Raw genomic sequence first — 23,499 nt, forward strand, 5'->3', positions numbered from 1 at the left:
CATTACAAACTTCAGTTGGAAGGTCAAAGGCCGTCAACCGTCGCCGGAGTCACACAAGAAGGTGGAGGCTGGACAGGTTTGGAGGGAGAACCGTTCCATGGTGCTGCAACAGAAGATCCTCCCGAAGGGGCAGGCTGATCGGAGAATCAATAGCCTTGCTCAGGAGTACCAGAATCTTCGTGCCCAGGTAGGGGCCACAAGAATTACTTGGGCCCGGTCACGCTTGATCTTCTGCAGCACTCAGGTCAGAAGTGGTACAGGAGGAAAGACGTACAGGAGGTCGCAGTTCCACTCGTGACGAAAAGCGTCGCCAAGCGAGTGCAGTTTTGGAAATTCCAAAACTCAGAATTGCTGACATTGCGCGTTCTCTGCGGTGGTGAACAGATCTAATCAAGGCTCTCCCCACCGCTGGAAAAGACCTTGGACCACCTCTGAGTGAAGATGCCATTCACAATCCACCACGTACCGACGGCTGAGTTCGTCCACCCTGGAATACAGGGAACCTGCCAGGTGTTATGCTCTGATGTTCCAGCCATGTCCAAAGGCAAAGAGCCTCTTGACATAGGGTCCTGGCCCCACCCCACCCTGATTGTTGCAGTACCACATGGCAGTGGTGTTGTCCGTGAACACCTGCACTGCCTTCCCCTTGAGGGAGGGTAGGAATGCCTTCAGGGCTATGCGATTTACCCGGAGATCTAACAGGTTGATATGGAGCCTGGACTCCGCCAGTGACCAGACTCCTCTGATCTCTGCCTCTCCCAGGTGGCCGCCTCATCCCAGAAGTGATGCATCGGTCACCACCGTGAGGTCTAGTTGGGGAAGGGAGAGGGAGCTGCCTTTGACCCAATCCTGGTTTGTTAACCACCACAACAGTTGATGAGCAGGTCCCTCCGAGATCTTGACATAGTCTGAAAGATTCCCCTGATGCTGCGCCCCCTGGAACTTCAGGTCTGACTGCTGAGCCAGCATATGCCATCTGGCATGATCCACCAGCAAGATGCAGGAGGCCATGAGGCCCAGCAGCCTCAGGGTCACTCTCACTGAAATCTGGTATAAAAGCTGAAACATCGGTATCATAGACCGAATATCCTCGACTCGCTGCCAGAGAGGATAGGCACGAAACTGCACTGTGTCCAGAACAGCACAGATGAAAAGGAGTGACTGAGAGGGAGTCAGGTGTGACTTTGGCACGTTTATAGTATACCCCAGGGAATGCAGGTGATCTGCCGTAGTCTGGAGGTGTGAGACGACAGCCTGGGGCAAGCCCACCTTTTTAACAGCCGGTCGTCGAGATAGGGGAAAACTGGAACCCCTGGTTTGCGCAGTTGAGCTGTGACCACCACTATCGCCTTGGTGAACACCCGAGGGGCACTGTTAAGGCCAAATTGGAGCAAGGTAAATTGAAAGTTCTTCGTGGTCCACCGTGAACCGTAGGTAGCGTCCTTGGGCTGGCATGACAGGGATATGGAAATGGGCGTCCTGCAATTCCAACGCTACCATCCGGTCTCCAGGGTCGAGGGCAGACAGGACCTTAGCCTACATGAGCATTTTTTAACTTCTCCTTCCGGAGGAGTAGCAGGAATAGCAGCCACAACCTACTTCTGGCACAGGGAACCATTCGATAGATCCCTTGGCCAATAGAGCAGAAACTTCCTGGCAAAGAAGCGCCAAATGAGCCTCCAACACACGGTCGAAAGACAGTGGCATGGAGGGAGGGGTAGTCTTGAAGGGGCGAGAGTAGCCCCTTCGGACTATCTGCAAAACCCACCTGTCCAAAGTAATGGATTGCCAGTGGGGCAGGTGATTGCGAATCCTGCTACCCACTAGCCGCTGATGCGCCTGAAGAACAAGTTACTTACCTTCGGTAACGCTTTTTCTGGTAGATACAGTATATGCCTGTGGATTCCTCACCTTGTGAACATCCCCCTTGCGCCAGCAACGTTCGGAAAATTATTTGTAGCACGCCGGCATGGACGACGTCATAGGAGCATGGCACCGCGCGCGACTCCGTCTTACGCCACCGACTCCTTATTAGACCCACGTCGGCGTGATGACGTCAGTTCCGCCCTTTTTTCTGTGCCTTCGAGGCACCCGGACGGACCAACGACAGTAAATATACATGTACACAGTACATACAAATCGAAACCAAGGTATCAAGAACCAGAAAAACATAAAAGCAGGTATAGCAGAGCGGACAACGGGGAGGCGGGTGGGCATGTGAGGAATCCACAGGCAGATACTGTATCTACCAGAAAAAGCGTTACCAAAGGTAAGTAACATGTTCTTCTGATACATCTGCCTTGTGGATTCCTCACCTTGTGAATAGAGTCCCACAGCAGTCCCCACTCCCGGAGGAGGGTGTCCACTCAGCTATACCAGGAAATCTTGGAGGACAGAGCGCGCGAAGTGGCCATCCCTCCTCACCTCGGTATCCAAGCAGTAGTGCTTCGCGAAAGTGTGGAGGGAGGCCCAAGTCGCGGCTCTGCAAATGTCCTCAACAGGAACACCTCTAGACAAAGCAGATGTTGCAGACTTCGCTCTAGTTGAATGTGCTCTAATACCCTCAGGAGGGTCCTTACCCGCCAGAGAGTAGCAAATCTTGATGCACAGGATTATCCATCTGGAAAGTGTGCGCTTGTGCACCGCTCTGCCCTTCTTGCAGCCAGCAAAACCCACGAAGAGCTGATCGTCAATACGATAGTCTTTATTCCTATCAAGATAGAAACTAACTGCTCTCTTAGGGTCCAAGCGATGAAGCCTCTCCTCTTCCTTAGAAGGGTGTGGGGGAGGATAGAAGGTAGGAAGGGTAATGGATTGACCTAGGTGGAAGGGAGTTACTACCTTAGGAAGAAAAGCAGCCCTGGTCCTGAGAACCATTCTTTCAGCATGAATGGTCAAGAACGGGGCAGGTTGAGTGGGACGCATTCAAGGTAGTTGCACGGGGTTGTTGTTTGGGCACGCAGGCGGGGCAGAGGCGTCAGGTAGATGGAGAGCTGACGAGGGGTGAGTCTACCTTGTTGGAATGCGAACAGGAAGCTGCGCAGGGTGACACAAGACTCATAACCACGCGCGCGCATCACACCCAGCTTATGGAAAGACTCAAAAATCTGAATTATGCCGCACACTCGGCGCGCACTCACCATGCTAGCAAAAAACCAGGCAAACTTTTGTCCTGGCTGATTCGACAAGACACACAATCACTGCCGATAATGTCGATCCGTGATGCACAGGGGACATTGGTGTACACACAGGGGGCCATACATGACGCTTTTACTACTCATTATTCAGATCTATATCGCTCCCGAATCCGGGCCACAGGGGAAGACATCGCGGAATACCCGTCAGACCTGCTGTTGCCAACGGCCACTGCGGCCCAACGCGACGAGCTGGGCGCGCCCCTCTCGGAGGAAGAACTCCGAACAGTTATATTCTCCCTATCGAACGGTAAGACCCCAGGCCCAGAAGGTTTACCTGCAGAGTTTTGCAAGGCCTACTCAACGATCCTCATTCCCGAGCTCCTACGAATGTACCGTGCGGCGGTGACCGATGCCATGCTCCCGCCCACCCTTAACGAGGCGAACGTGATCTCCCTTCTAAAGCCTGGTAGAGACGGGCTTAATCTGGGCTCCTATAGGTCACTGGCCCTCCTCAACACAGATTATAAGATCTTAGCGTCCGCCCTGGCTCAGAGATTAGCCCCTCTGGTCCCCACGCTGGTGCACGAGGACCAAAACGGCTTTGTGCCTACTCGCAGCACGTCCTATAATATCAGGCGACTATTCCGTGTGCAGAGCCTGGCTGTGTCCCGCTGGCCACGTTCGGGTTGTGTCATACTAGATCTTGGAAAGGCGTTCAATTCGGTGGAGTGGCCCTTCCTTATACAAGTCCTGGAAAAATATGACCTTGGTGCCGAATACACCCGGATGGTAGAACTTCTTTACTCTTGCCCAGTGGCACGAGTGCGCACTGGTAGGCTCTTTTCGGATCCGATCCGAGTGCGTAGAGGTACCAGACAGGGATGCCCCCTCTCCCCTCTGCTTTTTGCGCTCCTGATGGAACCCTTAGCTGCGCAGTTGCGTGCCTCTGGAGTGGATTGGGGTATCCTCCTGGCTGACGGGTTGCATTCTGTGTCCTTATATGCGGGCGATCTGCTGATCTATGTCAGAGATCTGACCGGTTTTCCTCGCGCACTCACTGCCATCTTTAACACCTTTGGCGACGTCTCGGGGCTGCGAGTCAACTGGGCAAAGTCGGGGGTGTATTCTTTCGCTGCGGACACCCCGGAGTGTGACATCACAGTGACAGGGGAGCGTCTGCTTTGGTACCCGACCGTCTTCAGATATCTGGGCATTCGGGTCTATCGCGATCCCGCTGATCTGTTGGACGGTAACATCACAAGGACGATCTCGTCACTCTCGGCCCAGGTGTCCTTTTGGACCTCCCTGCTGCTGAGCGTCCCCAGCCGCATTACACTAGCAAAGATGATTGCCCTACCTAGGCTGCTGTATTTCTATTTATTTATTTTGGAATCTTGTATAGCGCACAGTTACCCTTAGGCATCCCGGCGCAAACTTACCTGTATATACCTCTATGCGAACTTACCTGTATACGTCCCTACTCGTATCTTCCAAGACCTGGAAGTTCTGATCAGGCGCCTGATCTGGAACAAGGGACGCCCTAGAGTGGCATTGAAAACCATGTACGCTGCAACGGACAGTGGGGGGTTGTCGGTTCCTAACCACGAGCTCGATTATCTAGCGGCACAACTCCAGTGGGTCACGTATTGGCTGGCCGGCAAGAATTTGGGTGACACTGCCACACTGGACGAGATCATGACGGCCCCACAAATCCACGCTCTATTTCACCCCCTGTCTGGGTCCCGCTGTCCTGACCAGCTACACCTCGCGGTGGCCAGAAAATGCTATGTCAGGTCCCTGAAACTCACAAACGCCACCAGGCCTTATGCGCCCAATCTGCCATTACTGGGGACGCCTTGGGACGGAGGGACTCTCACGGGACCTGCGTTGAGTACCTGGACGGCATCTGATCTGGAAAGCCTAGGCGATCTGTTTGAAGATGGTGCCCTCCTTCCTTTCGCGAATTTAGTGAGAGACGCGAGCCTGCCGGCTGGTCAGTTCTTGACACACGCGACACTCCTGCACATCCTGACACAGGCTTGGGGACCGCTGGCGGAAGAGCCTCCAACTCATCTGTTGATTCAATATCTACATGTGATGGGGAACGGCTCCCACGTGGTACATTGGCTTGCTCAAGCACTGCACTTCCATACGCAGTTCCCATCGCAACGGCTGCGTGACAAATGGGCGGCTGATCGAGGCCGGGACTGGACAGATAAGGAATGGTCACGGATACTGGCTGGGATGTTACACGTACCTCGCAATGCCAGTTTTAGAATTATACAATACTATATTATCCATCGCGCCTATTTATCGCCTGACAAAATAAATAGATACTTTGGGCTGACCGCGTCAGCGTGCCCCAGATGCAAATTAGTCGGCGCTCCATTCCTGCATGCCCTCTGGACATGCCCCTCCCTGCAAACCTACTGGCGGGTGGGGATGGATACCCTGTCAAGAGTGACAGGAGGACGATTGCCATACACATGGGAAGCGGGCTTATTGGGTTTGTTCAAGCGGACGAAACTGACGAGGGTCCGAGAAAGTTTTTGGGATCTGGGACTGATAACAGCTTAGCGCCTCATTACCAGACGATGGAAAAGCGACACCCCCCCACAGGCGCTGCACTGGCATACGTCCTTTGACAACTGGGCACGAGCAGAAAGCACAGCGCTACACAGCGAAGAAACAGCGGGACTTCGCAAGTACCCCATAGCGCAAGACTGGGATGGCCTACTAGTGGCCTTCCATCGAGAGTGCTTGCGTAGCGGCATTGTTTAGACCCAACTGCCTGCCACTGCGTGTCCCTGTTACTACCTTCCCCCCTTTCCCCTTCTCCTGCCCGGCTTGATGTCCCCCTGCCCTCCCTGCCTCCTCCCGTCTCCCCCTCCTCCCCCCGCCCCCTTCCCCCTCCCGCCCGGCTGAGCACATGCCGAACATAATATTCCACTCCCCACTGCCACTGATGCGGAGCGCGTGCCCGCATCCGTTCGCCTAGCCAGCACGCTTCACATAGACACACACACGCAATGACATATAGCCACCCGATTTCTGGTTCTACTACCCCCCTTTTCAGATTGTTCCTTATGGTTACCTGTTTAGTACTAAAGATTTGAATGTCTATTGCATACCAGGCGGGCTTGTCCCACCTTGGGCTATTATCACTGCACATCCTATGTTCCGGACTGAATAACGATCTGAGAGGATGCCGAGAAGTACCACTTGCTCCACTACCACCCATGTTACTTCATGCCTACTGTTACTATGCCGATTATTTGTGAGATTGACATGCTATTTTGCTACCTTGATTATATGCAGGCCTGTATGGCCCTACTGAATACTGTACGTGATTGACTATGGTAGCTACTGCTCTGTTTATAATCAAGCATTACTGATTGTTTATCATTACTTCATTTTGTAACACTGTGATGGGATGTATGACCTGATAAAACAAAAAAAAAATGCAATAAATATATTCAAACATAAAAAATGAATGGTCAAGAACGGGGGCTTGGAACTAAGAGCCTGAAGCTCACTTACCCTCCTTGCCGAGGTAATTGCAACCAAGAAGACCGTTTTAAAAGATAGAAGCCTCATTGGACACTTGTGCAAGGGTTCAAAGGGAGAACCCATCAAATAGGTTAACACAAGATTCAAATCCCAATGAGGAACAACAAAAGGAGAAGGAGGGAACTTATTAGTGAGACCCTTCAAAAATCTTAAAACCACTGGAGACTTAAAAAGAGAGGGCTGATCCGGCAAACAGAGAAAAGCCGATAAGGCTGAAAGATACCCCTTGACCGTGGCAACAGAAAATCCTTGCTGCGCCAGAGAAAGAGCAAACTGCAAAATGTCAGACAAATGAGCCTTCAAAGGGTCAACATCCCTCTCCCTGCACCAAGAGACAAATTTAGACCACCTATACGAATAGATGGACTTAGTAGAGTCACGCCTGGCAGAAAGAATGACATCCACCACATCGAGAGGGAGAGAAAAGGAATTCAAGTTGCCCCGCTCAATCTCCAGGCATGAAGGTGTAATGAACTTGCCCCTCCATCTGAGAGAGGAGGTCTGCCCTGAAAGGGAGACGGAGCGGCGGGTGAGAGGAGAGGTGGAGAAGGTCTGTGTACCACACCCTTCTTGGCCAATCCGGGGCGACTAATATGACTTGGGCCCGGTCCTGGCGAATCTTCCTCAGAACCCGAGGAATCAAGGGTATGGGGGCAAACGCATAAAAGAGTCGATTTCCCCAACTCAACTGAAACGCGTCCCCCAAAGCTCCTTGCATCGGATATAGGAAACTGCAGAATGACAGGCAGTAAGCATTCTCGCGAGTGGTGAACAGGTCCACCCGAGGAGTCCCCCACATCTGAAAGATGTCGTGAACAACCTCCGGGTGAAGCCTCCACTCGTGGTCGGCAGAGAACTGCCGACTGAGAACGTCTGCACGAACGTTCAGAACCCCGGCCAGATGATTTGCCATCAGACAAATCTGATGATCCTGAACTCAGGACCAGAGACGCAGAGCCTCTCTGCAGAGACACTGCGACCCTACTCCTCCCTGCTGGTTGATATACCACATCGCGGTCGTGTTGTCCGTCAGGACCTGAACCGACTGACCGTGAAGGGAAGGGAGGAAGGCCTTGAGCGCCAGACGTATCGCCCGCAACTCTAGAAGGTTGATATGAAGCAACCTTTCCTCCGGAGACCAAAGACCTTTGATCTCCAGATCCCCCAGATGAGCACCCCACCCGAGAGTGGATGCATCCGTTATCACTGTGGCAACCGATGGAGGTAGATGGAAAGGCTTTCCCTGAGACAGATTGCCCTCCACGCTCCATCATGACTGATCCGCCGCAGTTTCTCTGGAGATCCTCACTGACTCCCCGAGATCTCCGTTGTGCTGATACCACTGCCTGCGGAGGCACCACTGGAGTGCCCTCATGTGCCAGCGTGCATGGTTGACCAACAGAATGCAGGAAGCCATCAGACCGAGCAGACGAAGGACCTTCAGGACTGGAACAACCGCTCCATTGTAGAATAAAGGAATCATTTCCTGTATGTCGCGAATCCTTTTGAGGGGGAGGGAATGCACGACATACAGTAGTGTCCAGTACCGCACCTATGAACAGGTGGCGCTGGGAGGGCACCAGGTGAGACTTGGGTACATTTATCGAAAAACCCAAACGGTACAACAACTGAGTTGTCTCTTGCAGATGATGGAGTACCTTCTCCGGCGACTCTGCCTTGATCAGCCAGTCGTCCAGATAGGGCAACACAGGAATCCCCGACCTCCTGAGATGCGCAGCTACCACTGCCATCACCTTGGTGAAAACGCGAGGCGCAGTAGTAAGTCCAAACGGAAGGACCGCAAACTGGTAGTGCTGCGATCCCACCGTAAAACGGAGATACTTTCTGTGCGACTTCAGAATGGGGATGTGAAAATACGCATCCTGCAAGTCGATCGACACCATCCAGTCTTCTTCCAACAGCACTTGAAGAACCTGTGCAAGTGTGAGCATTTTGAACTTCTCCTGCTTGAGATAGAGGTTCAAAATCCTGAGGTCCAGGATTGGACGTAACCAGCCATCCTTCTTGGGGATCAGGAAATACCGGGAGTAGCACCCCTAACCCCTTTCCTGCTCTGGAACCACCTCTATCGCACCTTTTCGGAACAGTGCCAGGACTTCTTCCTGCAGGAGAAGCAGGGGGTCCTCCGAACAACAACCTTGGCAAGGAGGGTAATTGGGAGGGAACTCCTGAAAAGGAAGTGCATACCCATTTTCTACGAGATTGAGAACCCAAAGATCTGATGTAACCGATTCCCAATCCCGTGGAAAATGAGTAAGCCGACGCCCTACCGGACCCGCATGATCCAGAAGAACAAGTTACTTACCTTCGGTAACGCTTTTTCTGGTAGATACTATATCTGCCTGTGGATTCCTCACCTTGTGAATATCCCCCTTGCGCCAGCAACGTTCGGAAATTTTCTTCGTAGTACGCCGACGTGGGCGACGTCACAGGAGCACGGCATCGCGCGCGACTCCGTCTGACGTCACCGACCCTACATCAGGCCCACGCCGGCGTGATGACGTCAGTTCCGCCCTTTTTTCCGTGCCTTCGAGGCACACGGACGGACCAACGACAGCAAATATGCAAATATACAATGTACACAGTACAAATAGAACTAAATCAATAGTATAAACATATATACAGAAAGACCAGGTATAGCAGAGTGGACAACGGGGAGGCGGGTGGGTCAGTGAGGAATCCACAGGCAGATATAGTATCTACCAGAAAAAGCGTTACCGAAGGTAAGTAACTTGTTCTTCTGATAGATACATCTGCCGTGTGGATTCCTCACCTTGTGAATAGATTCCCACAGCAGTCCCCACTCCCGGAGGAGGGTGCCCACTCTGCTACACCAGGAAGTCTTGGAGGACAGAGCGCGCGAAGTGGCCATCCCTCCTCACCTCGGTATCCAAGCAGTAATGCTTCGCGAAAGTGTGGAGGGAGGCCCAAGTCGCGGCCTTGCAAATATCCTCAACAGGTACACCCCTAGACAAAGCAGATGTTGCAGACTTTGCTCTAGTAGAATGTGCTCTAATACCCTCAGGAGGGTCCTTACCAGCAAGAGAGTAGCAGATCTTGATGCACAGGATTATCCACCTGGAAAGTGTGCGCTTGTGCACCGCTCTGCCCTTCTTGCAGCCAGCAAAACCAACAAACAGCTGGTCATCCATCCGGAAGTCTTTAGTCCTGTCCAGATAGAACGACACCGCCCTCTTAGGGTCCAGACGGTGCAGTCTCTCTTCCTCCTTAGACGGGTGAGGGGGAGGATAGAAGGTAGGAAGGGTAATGGACTGCCCAAGATGGAAAGGAGTCACCACCTTAGGCAGAAAAGCAGCCCTGGTCCTGAGAACCATCCTTTCAGCATGAATGGTCAGGAATGGGGGTTTGGAACTTAGAGCTTGAAGCTCACTTACCCTCCTTGCCGAGGTGATTGCAACGAGGAAGATCGTTTTAAAAGATAGAAGCCTCAATGGACACTTGTGCAAGGGCTCGAAGGGAGAACCCATTAAGAAGGTCAGCACAAGATTCAAATCCCAATGAGGAACAACAAAAGGAGTAGGAGGGAACATATTTATGAGACCCTTCAAGAATCTCAAAACCACCGGAGACTTAAAGAGAGATGGCTGATCCGGCAAACATAGAAATGCCGATAAGGCAGAAAGATACCCCTTGACCGTGGCCACAGCCAAACCTTGCTGTGCCAGATAAAGGGCAAATTGTAAAATATTAGACAAATGAGCCTTCAAAGGGTCAACATCTCTCTCCCTGCACCAAGAAACAAATTTAGACCACCTATAGGAGTAAATGGACTTAGTGGTGTCACGCCTGGCAGAAAGAATGACATCCACTACCTCGTGAGGGAGAGAAAAAGAACTCAAGTTGCCCCGTTCAATCTCCAGGCATGAAGGTGTAATGTCTGGAGGTGGGGGTGTAAAACCTGCCCCTCCATCTGAGAGAGGAGGTCTGCCCTGTGAGGGAGACGGAGCGGCGGGTGAGAGGAGAGGCGGAGAAGGTCTGAGTACCACACCCTTCTTGGCCAATCCGGGGCGACCAATATGACTTGGGCCCGGTCTTGACGAATCTTCCTCAGAACCCGAGGAATCAAAGGTATGGGAGGAAACGCGTAAAGGAGTTGATCTCCCCAACTCAGCTGAAACGCGTCCCCCAATGCTCCTTGCATCGGATACTGGAGACTGCAGAACGAAAGGCAGTGAGCATTCTCGCGAGTGGCGAATAGATCCACCCGAGGAGTCCCCCACATCCGAAAGATGTCGTGAACAACCTCTGGGTGAAGCCTCCACTCGTGGTCGGCAGAGAACTGCCGACTGAGACTGTCTGCACGAACGTTCAGAACTCCGGCCAGGTGATTTGCCACCAGACAAATCTGATGGTCCTGAACCCAGGACCAGAGACGCAGAGCCTCTCTGCAGAGACACTGCGACCCTACTCCTCCCTGCTTGTTGATGTACCACATCGCAGTCGTGTTGTCCGTCAGGACTTGAACCGAACGACCGCGAAGGGAAGGGAGGAAGGCCTTGAGTGCCAAACGTATCGCCCTCAATTCCAGAAGGTTGATGTGAAACAACCTTTCTTCCGGAGACCAAAAACCTTTGACCTCCAGGTCTCCCAGATGAGCACCCCACCCGAGAGTGGACGCATCCGAAATCACTGTGGCCACTGATGGAGGTAGCTGAAAAGGCTTTCCTTGTGACAGATTGCCTTCCACGCTCCACCAAGACAGATCCGCTGCAGCTTCCCCGGAGATCTTCACTGACTCCCTGAGATCTCCGTTGTGCTGATACCACTGCCTGCGGAGGCACCACTGGAGTGCCCTCATGTGCCAGCGTGCATGACTGACCAACAGAATGCAAGAAGCCATCAGACCGAGCAGACGAAGGACCTTCAGGACCGGAACAACCGCTCCATTGTAGAATAAAGGAATCATCTCCTGAATGTCGTGAATTCTTTGAGGTGGAGGGAATGCACGACATACAGAAGTGTCCAGTACCGCACCTATGAACAGGTTGCGCTGGGAGGGCACCAGGTGAGACTTGGGTACATTTATCGAAAAACCCAACCTGTGTAACAACTGAGTTGTCTCCTGCAGATGATGGAGCACCATCTCCGGCGACTCTGCTTTGATCAGCCAGTCGTCTAGATAAGGGAATACAGGAATCCCCGACCTTCTGAGATGCGCAGCCACCACTGCCATCACCTTGGTGAAGACTCGAGGCGCAGTAGTAAGTCCAAAGGGAAGGACCGCAAACTGGTAGTGTTGCGATCCCACCGTAAAACGGAGATACCTCCTGTGCGACTTCAGGATTGGGATGTGAAAGTACGCATCCTGCAAGTCGATCGACACCATCCAGTCTTCTTCCATCAGCGCTAGAAGAACCTGAGCAAGGGTGAGCATTTTGAACTTCTCCTGTTTGAGATAGAGGTTCAAAATCCTGAGATCCAGGATAGGCCGAAGCCTGCCATCCTTCTTGGGAATCAAGAAATACCGGGAGTAGCACCCTTGACCCCTCTCCTGCTCTGGAACCACCTCTATCGCACCCTTTCGAAACAGTGCCAGGACTTCCTCCTGCAGGAGAAGCAGGTGGTACTCCGAACAATAACCTTGGCAAGGAGGGTAATTGGGAGGGAATTCCTGAAAAGGAAGTGCATACCCATTCTCTACGAGATTGAGAACCCAAAGATCTGATGTAACCGATTCCCAATCTCGTAGAAAATGAGTAAGCCGACCCCCTACTGGCCCTACATGATCCAGAATGGTGGATCTAGGGCTGCTTTGCTGATGCGGGTGGGGGTTGGGCATTATTGGAGGAAGTGGAGGAAGAGGAGACTTGACGTCCACGTCCACGACCCCTCTGTTTACCTCTATAGGATCTATATAGAGGGTTTTGCTGCTGTTGCTGTTGTTGTTGTTGGCCCTGCTTGAAGGGACGAAAAGAAGATCTGCCAAATCCTTTGAACTTTTTAGTCGTCGATCCTCTCATCTGCAGACCCAAAGATCTAGCGGTGGCACGGCTGTCCTTAAACCTTTCCAAGGCTACATCAGCCTTCTTACCGAAAAGGCCAGTTCCATCAAAGGGTAAGTCCAGCAATGTAGATTGCACATCCGCAGAAAAATCTGAAGACTTTAGCCATGCGGCTCTCCTGGTCGCAATGGATGAACCCATAATTCTAGCAACAGAATCCACAGTGTCCATACCGCTTTGAATGACCATGCGGGCAGCAGCCTGAGTGTCAGAGACAACCTCATTAAAGTTCTTCTGATCATCCTCAGGAAGTTTTGATGATAATTGCTTCACTGAGTCCATTAGCGCATGCACGTATCTACCTAAAAGGCAAGTAGCATTTGATGATTTAAGAGCCATGCTCCCAGAAGAGAAAGTCTTCTTCGCAGACAGATCTAATTTTTTAGACTCTTTGTCAGCTGGCACTTGAGGGAAGGAGCCAGCAGCCCTATTAGAGCAAGCCGCCTGAACCACAAGACTTTCCGGAGATGGATGCGTAGAAAGAAATGCAGGGTCATCAGGAGCCACCCTATAGCGTCTTGCAATAACTCTTGAAACTGCAGGAGCAGATAAGGGCTTCTTCCAAATCTCCTTTATTGGATCCGTCAAGGCATCAGTAAATGGCAGTGTAGGTTCCACAATTGAAGAAGGAGAATGTAAGACTTCAGTGAGGATGTTGGGTTTGTACTCCACTGTGGGCAGCTTTAAATTAAGAAGGTCAGCAGCCTTCCTAATGACCACGTGATAGGGTGCCACGTCTCTAGATGGAGCATCAGAAGCTGAAGGCAGAACCCACTCAGGAGAGAGTTCTAGACCACTAGCATCCCGAAGTTCATCGAAATCATCGTCATGATCAGGAAGCTCGCCTTCTTCCACATCAGAACTCTCATCATCCTTTTGTTCTAGAAGGCGCTGAGCTCTTCGCCTCGACCACTCCAATCGAAATCGACGTCGACGGATCCGGTAACGACTCCGACGGAGCCGGTTCAGACGTCGATCGAGGAGCCGGAGCAGGACGAGAGTCATGAACAGGTGTGGTACCTCGATCTCGACTGCGAGGTCGATCCGGAGCCGGCGAAGCCGCATGCGGAGTCGAAGACCTCGGTGGAGCCGTACCGAGCCATGGTGGAAGAGGCGCCGGCATGAATGGCATAAACGGAGCTGGGGCATACGACTGAGGAATACCCAGATTGTATGATAATGGACCCATGGGACCAACAGGTGCTCCAGTGGGGTACATTGCCCTGGAATATACTCCGAACATTGCATTTAAAAAATGCGAGGGATCCTGTCCAGGACCAGGAAAGGGAGGGTACAGACCTACCGGATCCAATGGAGGTCGCCCCGACACACCCTCACTCTGACCTTCCGGATCCGCAGGAGTCTCCGCTGGAGTCGGTTCTTGAGGAATCACTTCTTCTTCCTCTTCATGTTCCGAGGACATCGGATCCGGATCCGGCTCCGGTTCTGGCTCCGGGGCCGGAGAACCTTCTTTCGATAAAGCAGGAGAAGGAGAGATAAAGTCTTTACGATGTTTATGAGACCTTCTCTTCGAGTCAGAGGATTCCTTTTCTGAATGATGTTTCGAACTGTGTTTCCTCCTCTTATGCTTTCTCCTCGAGGAGCTCGAAGCGTGACCGGAAGCCGATTTAGATCTAGACCTCGATCTTTCCCTGGATTTCGATTTCTCTTTAGATCTCGTATCCTCACCAGATCTCGAACCCGCTCTGGATCTCGACGCCGACACCGACTTCGATCGAGACCTTTGCTTCGACTTCGACCTCCGTGACGTCGATCTTGAATAACGTCCAGAATCCTGTTTTACCTTAGCCAAAAGTAATTTAGCTTCACGTTCTCGAAGTGCCTTCGGATTCATCTTAAAACAGGAATTGCAGTTCTTGACGTCGTGACTCGAACCAAGACACCACAAACAGTCCTTATGTGGGTCAGTGATGGACATCGTGCGGGCACAAGACCTACACGGCTTAAAGCCTGTTTTCCTCGACGACATCTTCGGAGAAGAATCAAGTCGCAAGAGAGAAACAATGTCTATTAATAAACAGAAAGATACTAAGTATCGCAGTAAGATCCCGAAAACCGTTAGCGTCGAAGACGCGGAAAAAAGGGAACTGACGTCATCACGCCGGCGTGGGCCTGATGTAGGGTCGGTGACGTCAGACGGAGTCGCGCGCGATGCCGTGCTCCTGTGACGTCGCCCACGTCGGCGTACTACGAAGAAAATTTCCGAACGTTGCTGGCGCAAGGGGGATATTCACAAGGTGAGGAATCCACACGGCAGATGTATCTATCAGAATAGCGGATCTAGGGCTGCTTTGCTGCTGAGGGTGGGGGTTGATTGTTAGAGGAGGAAGTAGAGGAGGAGGAGGCTTGGCGTCCACGAGCACGGCCCCTTTGTTTACCTCTGTATGATCTATACAAAGGGTTCTGCTGCTGCTGCTGCTGCAGCTGCTGGCCTTGCTTATAGGAACGAAAAGTGGATCTACCAAATCCCCTAAACTTCCTAGTGGCAGAACCTCTAGCCTGAAGGCCCAAAGACCTTGCCGTTGCCCGGCTATCTTTGAACCTCTCCAAGGCCACATCCGCTTTCTTCCCAAAGAGGCCTGTCCCATCAAATAGCAAGTCCATTAAAGTGGATTGTACATCTGCCGAAAAATCAGAAGATTTCAGCCATGCGGCCCTTCTGGTGGCAACAGTAGAGCGCATAATTCTGGCAACAGAGTCCGCCGTGTCCATGCCACTCTGAATTACCAAGCGGGCTGCAGCCTGAGTATCGGAGACTACTTCATTGAAGTTCTTTCTATTATCCTCTGGAAGCTTTAATGACAATTGTTTCACAGAGTCCATCAATGCATGAACATATCTCCCTAGCAGGCAAGTAGCATTGGTTGATTTTAGGGCCATGCTACCCGAGGAGAAAATCTTTTTCGCAGACTGGTCCAATTTTTTAGAGTCCTTGTCTGCCGGCACCTGAGGAAATGAACCTGCAGGCCTGTTAGAACAAGCGGCCTGCACCACCAGACTCTCAGGAGAAGGATGTGAAGAGAGAAACTCAGGGTCACCAGGCACCACCCTGTAACGTCTTGCCACCGACCTGGAAACCGCAGAAGCAGACAAAGGTCTCTTCCAGACCTCCATTATTGGCTCAGTCAAAGCCTCAGTGAATGGAAGTGTAGGCTCTATTACAGATGAAGGCGAGTGTAAAACCTCCGTGAGGATGTTAGGCTTGTATTCAACAGTAGGCAAAGTCAGATTGAGCAGATCCGCAGCCTTCCTAATCACAACATGGTAAGGTGCCACGTCTTTAGATGGTGCATCAGAAACTGATGGCAAACCCCACTCAGGAGAAAGTTCTAGGCCACTAGCACTATGCAGGTCCTCAAAACAGTCCCCTTGATCCAGAAGTTCACCTTCCTCTACATCAGAATCTTCGTACCTCTTTTCCTCCAAGAGGCGCTGAGCCCTGCGCCTCGACCACTCCATGCGAACCGAAGTCGACGGATCCGGTAAAGACTCCGACGGAGCCGAAACCGGCGTCGCACGAGGAGCCGGGGAAGCTGGAGGACAAGACTCACGAACCGGCGGGCACCTCGATCCAACTCACGAGGTCGTTCCGGAGCCGGCGAAGCCGCATGCGGAGTCGACGACCTCGGCGGCGCCGTACCGAGCCAAGGTGTAAAAGGCGCCGGCATGAACGCCATAAAAGGAGCCAGAGCGTAAGCCTGAGGGACGCCCAAATTACAAGACAATGGACCCATGGGACCAGCCGGTGCACCAGTGGGGTACATTGCCCTCGCATAGACTCCAAACATAGCATTAAGGAAATGCGAGGGGTCCTGCCCAAGACCAGAAAAGGGAGGGTACGAACCCATCGGCCGCTCCGAAGGAGGCTGCTCCGGCATCGGTTCATCCTGGCCCTCTTGATTTTCAGGGTCTTCCACTGGAGTCGGAGCCCGAGGAACTTCCTCTTCTCCTTCATACTCCGAAGATTGATGCGACTCCGGATCCGGTTCTTGCTCCGGAACCGGGGAACCTCCACGAGATTGCATAGGAAAAGGAGAAACGAAGTCCTTATGATGTTTTCGAGACTTTCTCTTCGAATCCGAAGACTCTTTGCGAGAGTGATGTCTTGAGCTATGCTTCCTCCTCTTGTGCTTCTTCGGGGAGCCCGAAGCATGACCCGAAGCCGACTTAGATCTGGACCTCGACCTCTCTCTGGACCTCGACCTCGCTCTGGACCTCGATCTCGAAGGCGATTTCGACCTCGACTTCGATCGCGACTTCTGTCTCGACCTTCTGGACGTCGACCTCGAAGACCTTCCAGTCTCTCTTCCTTTCACCCTTGCAAGTAGAAGCTTAGCCTCCCGCTCTCGTAAGGCCTTAGGGTTCATCCTGAAGGAGGATCGACAGTTTTTTACATCATGGGCCGATCCAAGACACCACAAACAATCGTCATGCGGATCGGTAATCGACATCATTCGGGCACACGATCCGCACTGCTTGAACCCAGTCTTCCTCGATGACATCCTCGACGAAGAAAAAACACTCAACAGAGAAACAGTAACACAAAATAGTAACAAGTTACTATCTGTAATCGCAGAAGATCCCAGAAACCGTTAGCGTCGACGACGCGGAAAAAAGGGAACTGACGTCATCACGCCAACGTGGGTCTAATAAGGAGTCGGTGACATCAGACGGAGTCGCCCGCGTTGCCATGCTCCTATGACTTCGTCCACGCCGGCGTGCTACAAAGAATTTTCCGAACGTTGCTGGCTCAAGGGGGATATTCACAAGGTGAGGAATCCACAAGGCAGATGTATCTATCAGAAAGGTCAGACTAGGTGGGTTTGGAGGCCGCTGCAGGGAAGGAGAGGGTGGACTACCCCGTCCGCTGGTTCCCAGACCTGCGTCGCTAGGTCCCACGTACGCTGCCACGCAGAGGCTGGGCAGCTTGCATGGACCAGTGGCTAGACTGGGCCGAATGTGGTGAGGTGCCCCTTCCGTAGCCACAGAAGGGGCGAAAGGCAGATTGTGGTGAATGGGAAGACGCAGCAAGGCCAAAGGACCTGGCTGTAGCTCGAGAATCATTGCAGCTTTCCAGCGCAGTCTGCCTTGTCACCAAAAAGGTGACTGCCATCAAAGGGCATAGCCATCAAGGTCGCATGAACATCTCCCGAAAAACCAGACTTCCTCAACCAGGCATAGCGCCGAATCACAGACATGTCAATTATTCTGCCCAGGGAGTCAGTCGTGTCCAGTCCACAGCGAATCGTGAATTTTGCTACATCTCTCCTATCTGCCATGGCTTGGGAGAGAACAGCCTGGACCTCCTCCGGGCACTGAGGCAGCATCTGCACAACCGTATCCCAGATAGTATGGGACTATTGGCCTAAGAGGCACGCAGTATTTACGGACCGCATTGACAAGCTGGAGGAAAAGAACATTCGCTTCCCAAGATGATCCAGCTTCTTGGATTCCCTGTCTGAGGAGGAGAAGGGACTGCGCCTTTGGAAAAAGAGGCTTGGACCAACAAGCTCTCAAGTGAAGGGTGTTGGGTGAGGAAAATGGGATTGTCAGGGCCAGGAGTTGGGCAATCGTCCGTTCCACAGGAGCCCATGTGCTGGGGTTGGACCAAGTTCCCAGAAGGATGTGCGTGAGGGCTTCATTGAAGGGCAAGAGGAGTTTGGAGGAAGTTGCCGCAGGTTGAAGCACCTCCGTCATGAGATCAGTCCAGACTGCCACTGGAGGGAGCTCCAGGCCTAAGGCCTCAGCTGCCCTATGCACCACCACAGCATAGGACGCTCCCTGCTCCATAGCCATGGTAGGGGGAGAAAGCATGACACGGCCTGGGGAGGTGTCCAGTCCACTGGTGTCACCCAATTCCTCTCTCCAGTCCGGTTCTTCGAGCGGGTCTGCCAAAGGGTCCAGCGACCCCTCCCAGTCCTCATAACCACCTTCAGGGCGACAGGGAACACATGGCATGAACAAAGGAAGAAAAGTACCCTCCGGTATCGAATTCAACGTCGGTCAGGCTCCGTGTCCATCTCGGGGATGATGGGAACGGCATTGGCAGGGGCCCAGCCGACACCGGGGAAGATCGAGTAAGGTTGACTGGCACCGATCAGGATCCAGGCCTGGATCCACCGGGGCTGGAGCCGCCGCCATTGAACGCCCAGAGCCACCAACTGACTCCGTGGGGCCCGAAGGCGTGCCAGCAGAGTCGGCTGCCCAGAGATTTGATGGAGGGCTTCGTAGAACGTACAAAGCTGGGCAGGGGACTTTCCGGCTCCAGGAAACGGGGGGAGGTGCTGTCACAGACATCAGTTTGTGACAGACCTCGCAGGGCTTGAAGCCGGTTCGAAGACAGGACATTCCTTGCACACCTGGAATCGAAGACTCAAAAAAGAAGTCGACAAAAGTCATAAAAAGTGTAGAGAGGAAGTGAGTTCTCTCGAGATCTGTGCTAGGCTAGCACGGAAAAAGAAAGAACTGACGTCAGCGCACAGTGGCGGCGTCTAAATAGGCACTGTGACATCATCCTGGCGACCACGACAACCTGCGCAGAGTCGACCAATGCCACATACCGACGTGCAGAGATAATTAAGAGGGAAAAATTCTCCAGATCCAGTCTGACGCCTGGGGTAATTCTAAGGTAAGGAATCTATAGCTAATAATCTCTTTCAGATAATCATCTAAAACAAAATGGGCAAATGACTTCTTTCTTACTCTGGAGGCTAAGCAATAGTGCTTCAAAAAAGTATTGAGGGAGGCTCAAGTTGCAGCTTTACAGATGTCAACTACAGGGACTCCTCTACAAAAAGCAGAGGTACAAGATTTGGCTCTAGAGGATGAAGCTCGAATATCTTCTGGTGGTTCTCAGTGAGCAATGACGTAGCAGTTTTTAATGCAAACTATGATCCAGCTAGATAATGTTGTGTTATGCACAGCTTTTCCTTTCATCTTGCTCACATTGCCAACTAACAGTTGATCATCAGCTGGAGATCACGTGTCCTGTCCACAGAAAAGTTTTCAGGGTTGAAACGATGAAGCCTTTCCTCCTCTTTAGATGGATGTCGTGGAGGATATAAAGCAGGAAGGGTGATAGACTGGTCCAAGTGGAAGGGAGTGACCACATTTGGAAGATTTGGAAGATTCTTAAAGACTATGTAGCTGTAGATTCCTTATATTTGAAATTCCCAGGCGTCAGACTGGATCCGGAAACTTTTTACTTACGTCAGGTGACTCCACATGGCTCTGCGTGACGTCAATAGCGTCAGTAATGACATCGCCATAGGCACAACCCAGGCATACGGACGTCAGTACTTTTTGTTTTTTCAATGCCAGAAGCGCAGACCCACGAAATAACTGATGTATTTGTGTGCAAAACTATGGTGCTGAAAGGGGGAAACAACCCTAGTCCTACAATATCAGTCCGCAAAGCGAGGAGGCATGGGTGGGGCTGTAAGGAATATGCAGCTAGATAGAGTCTCTACCAGATAATGTGTTAACGAAGGCAAATAACTTGCTCATCTGATAGATACTTCTAACTGCAGATTCCTTACGTTTTAATCAGATACCCGAGGGATACCATCCCGGCGGTGGGTTGAGATGCTCATCCTAAACGAATAGTTTTCTTACCTGTCGGTGTAGTTTTGCAGCTTGAAGATCTTTCTGGATTCACTATGCTGTGCATTATTCCGCGGTCTTGTGGTTGGGTCCGGATTCGTAGTCTTTTCTTTGTCTTTTTTTTTTTTTTTTTTTCTCTTTGCCCAGGTGGGCGTCGGCGTCACACCCCCTTTGGGTGTATTTCCGGTGACGTCGGCATGCTTCCTGCGGAAGCTCCCACTCTTGGGCGCCATCTTCGGGTTCTTTTTTTCCGTGTTTCTTTCGTTTCCGAAGTAATGGCAATGTTCTTCTTAGTTTGTATTTACCGCTTTGTATTTTCAAAGTCTATTCTTTAGTTAACCACCTCTTCTCTCTCCAGCCTCATCTTTCTGGCGGAGGTGGGTGGGTTCGCTAGTGAATCCAGAAAGATCTTCAAGCTGCAAAACTACACCGACAGGTAAGAAAACTATTCGTTTTGCAGCGTGAATCTTTCTGGATTCACTATGCTGTGCATAGATTTTGTAGCGGTTTCTCATCTCTGTGGCGGCTGGGTGGAAGATGAGCGTTGGGTGTTGAATATGTGCTGTAGCACCTTCTGTCCCACTTGAGCTTCCTTGTTCATTTGTATGTCCACACAGTAGTGCTTCGTGAACGTGTGCACCGAAGCCCATGTTGCCGCCAGGCATATGTCCTCTATGGGTGTGTTAGCCAGGAAGGCTATTGTAGCGCCCTTCTTCCTGGTGGAGTGGGCACGTGTCCCCTCAGCCAGTTCCTGTCCTGCCCGTTTGTGGCAGAGTTGGATTGTTTGTGCGATCCATCGTGCAATGGTCCTTTTGGTTACTGCTTTGCCCATGAAGCTGTTTGCGAAGGACACAAAAAACTGTTTCGTTTTCCTGTGCCCCTTTGTCCTTTCAATGTAGTGCATGACTGCCCTTCTGGCGTCCAGGGTGTGCAGAGCTCTCTCTGCGCTGGTTGTGGGTTTTTGGAAAAAACTCGGTATCTGTATAGACTGGTTCATGTGAAAATTGGATACCACCTTCGGCATGAAGTGTGGGTCAGTCCTCATCACAACTCTATCGTTGTGTATTTGTATGTATGGTTCTTGTAGCGTCAGCGCTTGAAGCTCGCTTACTCTGCGTAAGGACGTTATCGCAACCAGGAAGGCTGTTTTCATAGTTAGCATCTTTAGGGAGGCCTTGTGAAGTGGTTCAAAGGGCTCTTTCATGAGTTCCGTTAGGACTGTGTTCAAGTTCCATGCAGGTGGCGGCACCCGCTTGGGTGGTGCGATCCTTTTCGCTCCTTCTAGGAATCTCTTCACCACCTGTGATGTGAAGAAGCTCCTGCACGTTTCTCCCCTTGTGTAGGCTACTATCGCTGCCAAGTGAACTCTTAACGAGGATGAGCTAAGGTTCTTCTCCAGTAAGTGCGTCAGGTACCTTAGCACTGTGGAGTCCCTCTTCATCTTATTGTGGAGTCTTTCCTGTCTGCACCATATTGTGAATCTTTTCCATTTCGCAACGTAGCACTTTCGAGTGCTGGGCCTTCGTGCCTCCCGAAGTACCCTCAGGGTGCTTTCTGGTAGTCTCAAATGTGCGAACTCTATGTCCTCAGGAGCCACGCTACTAGGCTCATGCTCTCTGGCTCTGGATGCAGTACCTCTCCGTTCTGCATGGACAGTAGATCTTTCCTCCTGCTGAATCTGTGGGGTGCACACTGTGTCATCTCCATGATCTGCGAGTACCAGGTCTGCCTCGCCCACTGCGGTGCGACCAGTATCAGTGTCATGTTGCTCGCTCTGCACTTGCTCAGTACTCTGTGCATCAGTGGTATCGGGGGAAAGGCGTAGGCAAATGTCCTTGACCAATCTATCCATAGGGCATTCCCCAGTGTCCCCTCCTCGGGCTGCCTGGATGCGAAGTTTTGGCATTTTGCATTCTGGCGTGTGGCAAACAGGTCCACCGATGGTGTCCCCCACCTGTCGAACAGGTATCTTGTCTCCTGAGCATTGAGCTCCCACTCGTGGGATGCCGATGTCTGCCTGCTGAGCCAATCGGCTTGTATGTTGTCCTTCCCTGGTAGGTGTATGGCTAGCAGGTCTATCTTGAGAGGGATGGCCCATCTCCATATCTCCTGCGCCAGCGTTGAAAGCGGTGCGGACTGTGTGCCCCCCTGCTTGTTGATGTAGAACATCGCAGTGGTGTTGTCTGTTTGTATCAATACCCTGTGCTTGTACAGTCTTGTTTGAAAGGCCTTCAGTGCAAGGAAGATTGTCTTCAATTCTAAGTAATTGATGTGCTTTGTGGCATCCGTCGGTGTCCACAGTCCCCTCACCTTGAGCTCCTCCATGTGAGCGCCCCATCCCTTCAGGGATGCGTCTGTGGTGATGGTCACTGTTGGCGTTGGGGGCGTTAGAGGCTTTCCCCTTGCTATGTTCTCCATGGTCCACCATGTCATCTCCTTCTGCACTGCGTGCGTTACAACCACTAGATCCTCCCAACTGCCTGTAGCTTGTGACCATTGCTCCTGTAGCCATTCTTGAATGGGTCTCATGTGGAGTCGTACATTCGGTACCAGGTGGATGCATGATGCCATCATCCCCATGATCTTGCTCGCCGTCCTCACTGTCCGAGCTTGTCCCTTCCGGTAGAGGCGAGTTTCCTTCACCAGCGCCCTCGCCCTCTTCTCGCTGGGGAACACCTTGCCCTGTAAGGTGTTGATCTGTGCTCCCAGGAAGATCTTCACTTGTTCCGGCTCCATTGATGATTTCTTCCAATGGATGGAGAACCCCAGGTTTATGAGCGTGCTGGTCACTGTATGTGCGTGCAGCTTGCATTTCTGGTATGAGTTTGCTTTCACCAGCCAGTCGTCCAGGTAAGGGTATACATGTATTCCCTGCCTTCTTAGGTGCGCTGCGACTGCTGCGAGGCACTTTGTGAAAACTCTTGGTGCCGATTTTAGACCGAAGGCCAGTGTCGTGAACTGGTAGTGGCTTTCTCCGACGGTGAACCTGAGCATGTGCTTGTGCTTCCTGTTCATTGGGATGTGCAGGTATGCGTCTTTGAGGTCTATAGTGACCATGAAGTCCCCGGTCTGCAACTGTGGGAGCACCTCTTGCAGGGAGGTCATTTTGAATTTTTGCGTTCTTA

The 23,499-nt window shown here is 51.9% G+C and overlaps 1 protein-coding gene across 1 annotated transcript in view; it reads right to left on the minus strand.

Moving 5' to 3' along the window:
• Positions 1-23,499, minus strand: part of PRKAR2A (protein kinase cAMP-dependent type II regulatory subunit alpha) — a 610,052-nt gene that overhangs the window by 420,637 nt on the left and 165,916 nt on the right. The gene's annotated exons all lie outside the window — the stretch shown is intronic.

This window comes from Lissotriton helveticus, chromosome 9 (assembly GCF_964261635.1).
Source record: "Lissotriton helveticus chromosome 9, aLisHel1.1, whole genome shotgun sequence".
Classification (NCBI taxonomy): domain Eukaryota; kingdom Metazoa; phylum Chordata; class Amphibia; order Caudata; family Salamandridae; genus Lissotriton; species Lissotriton helveticus.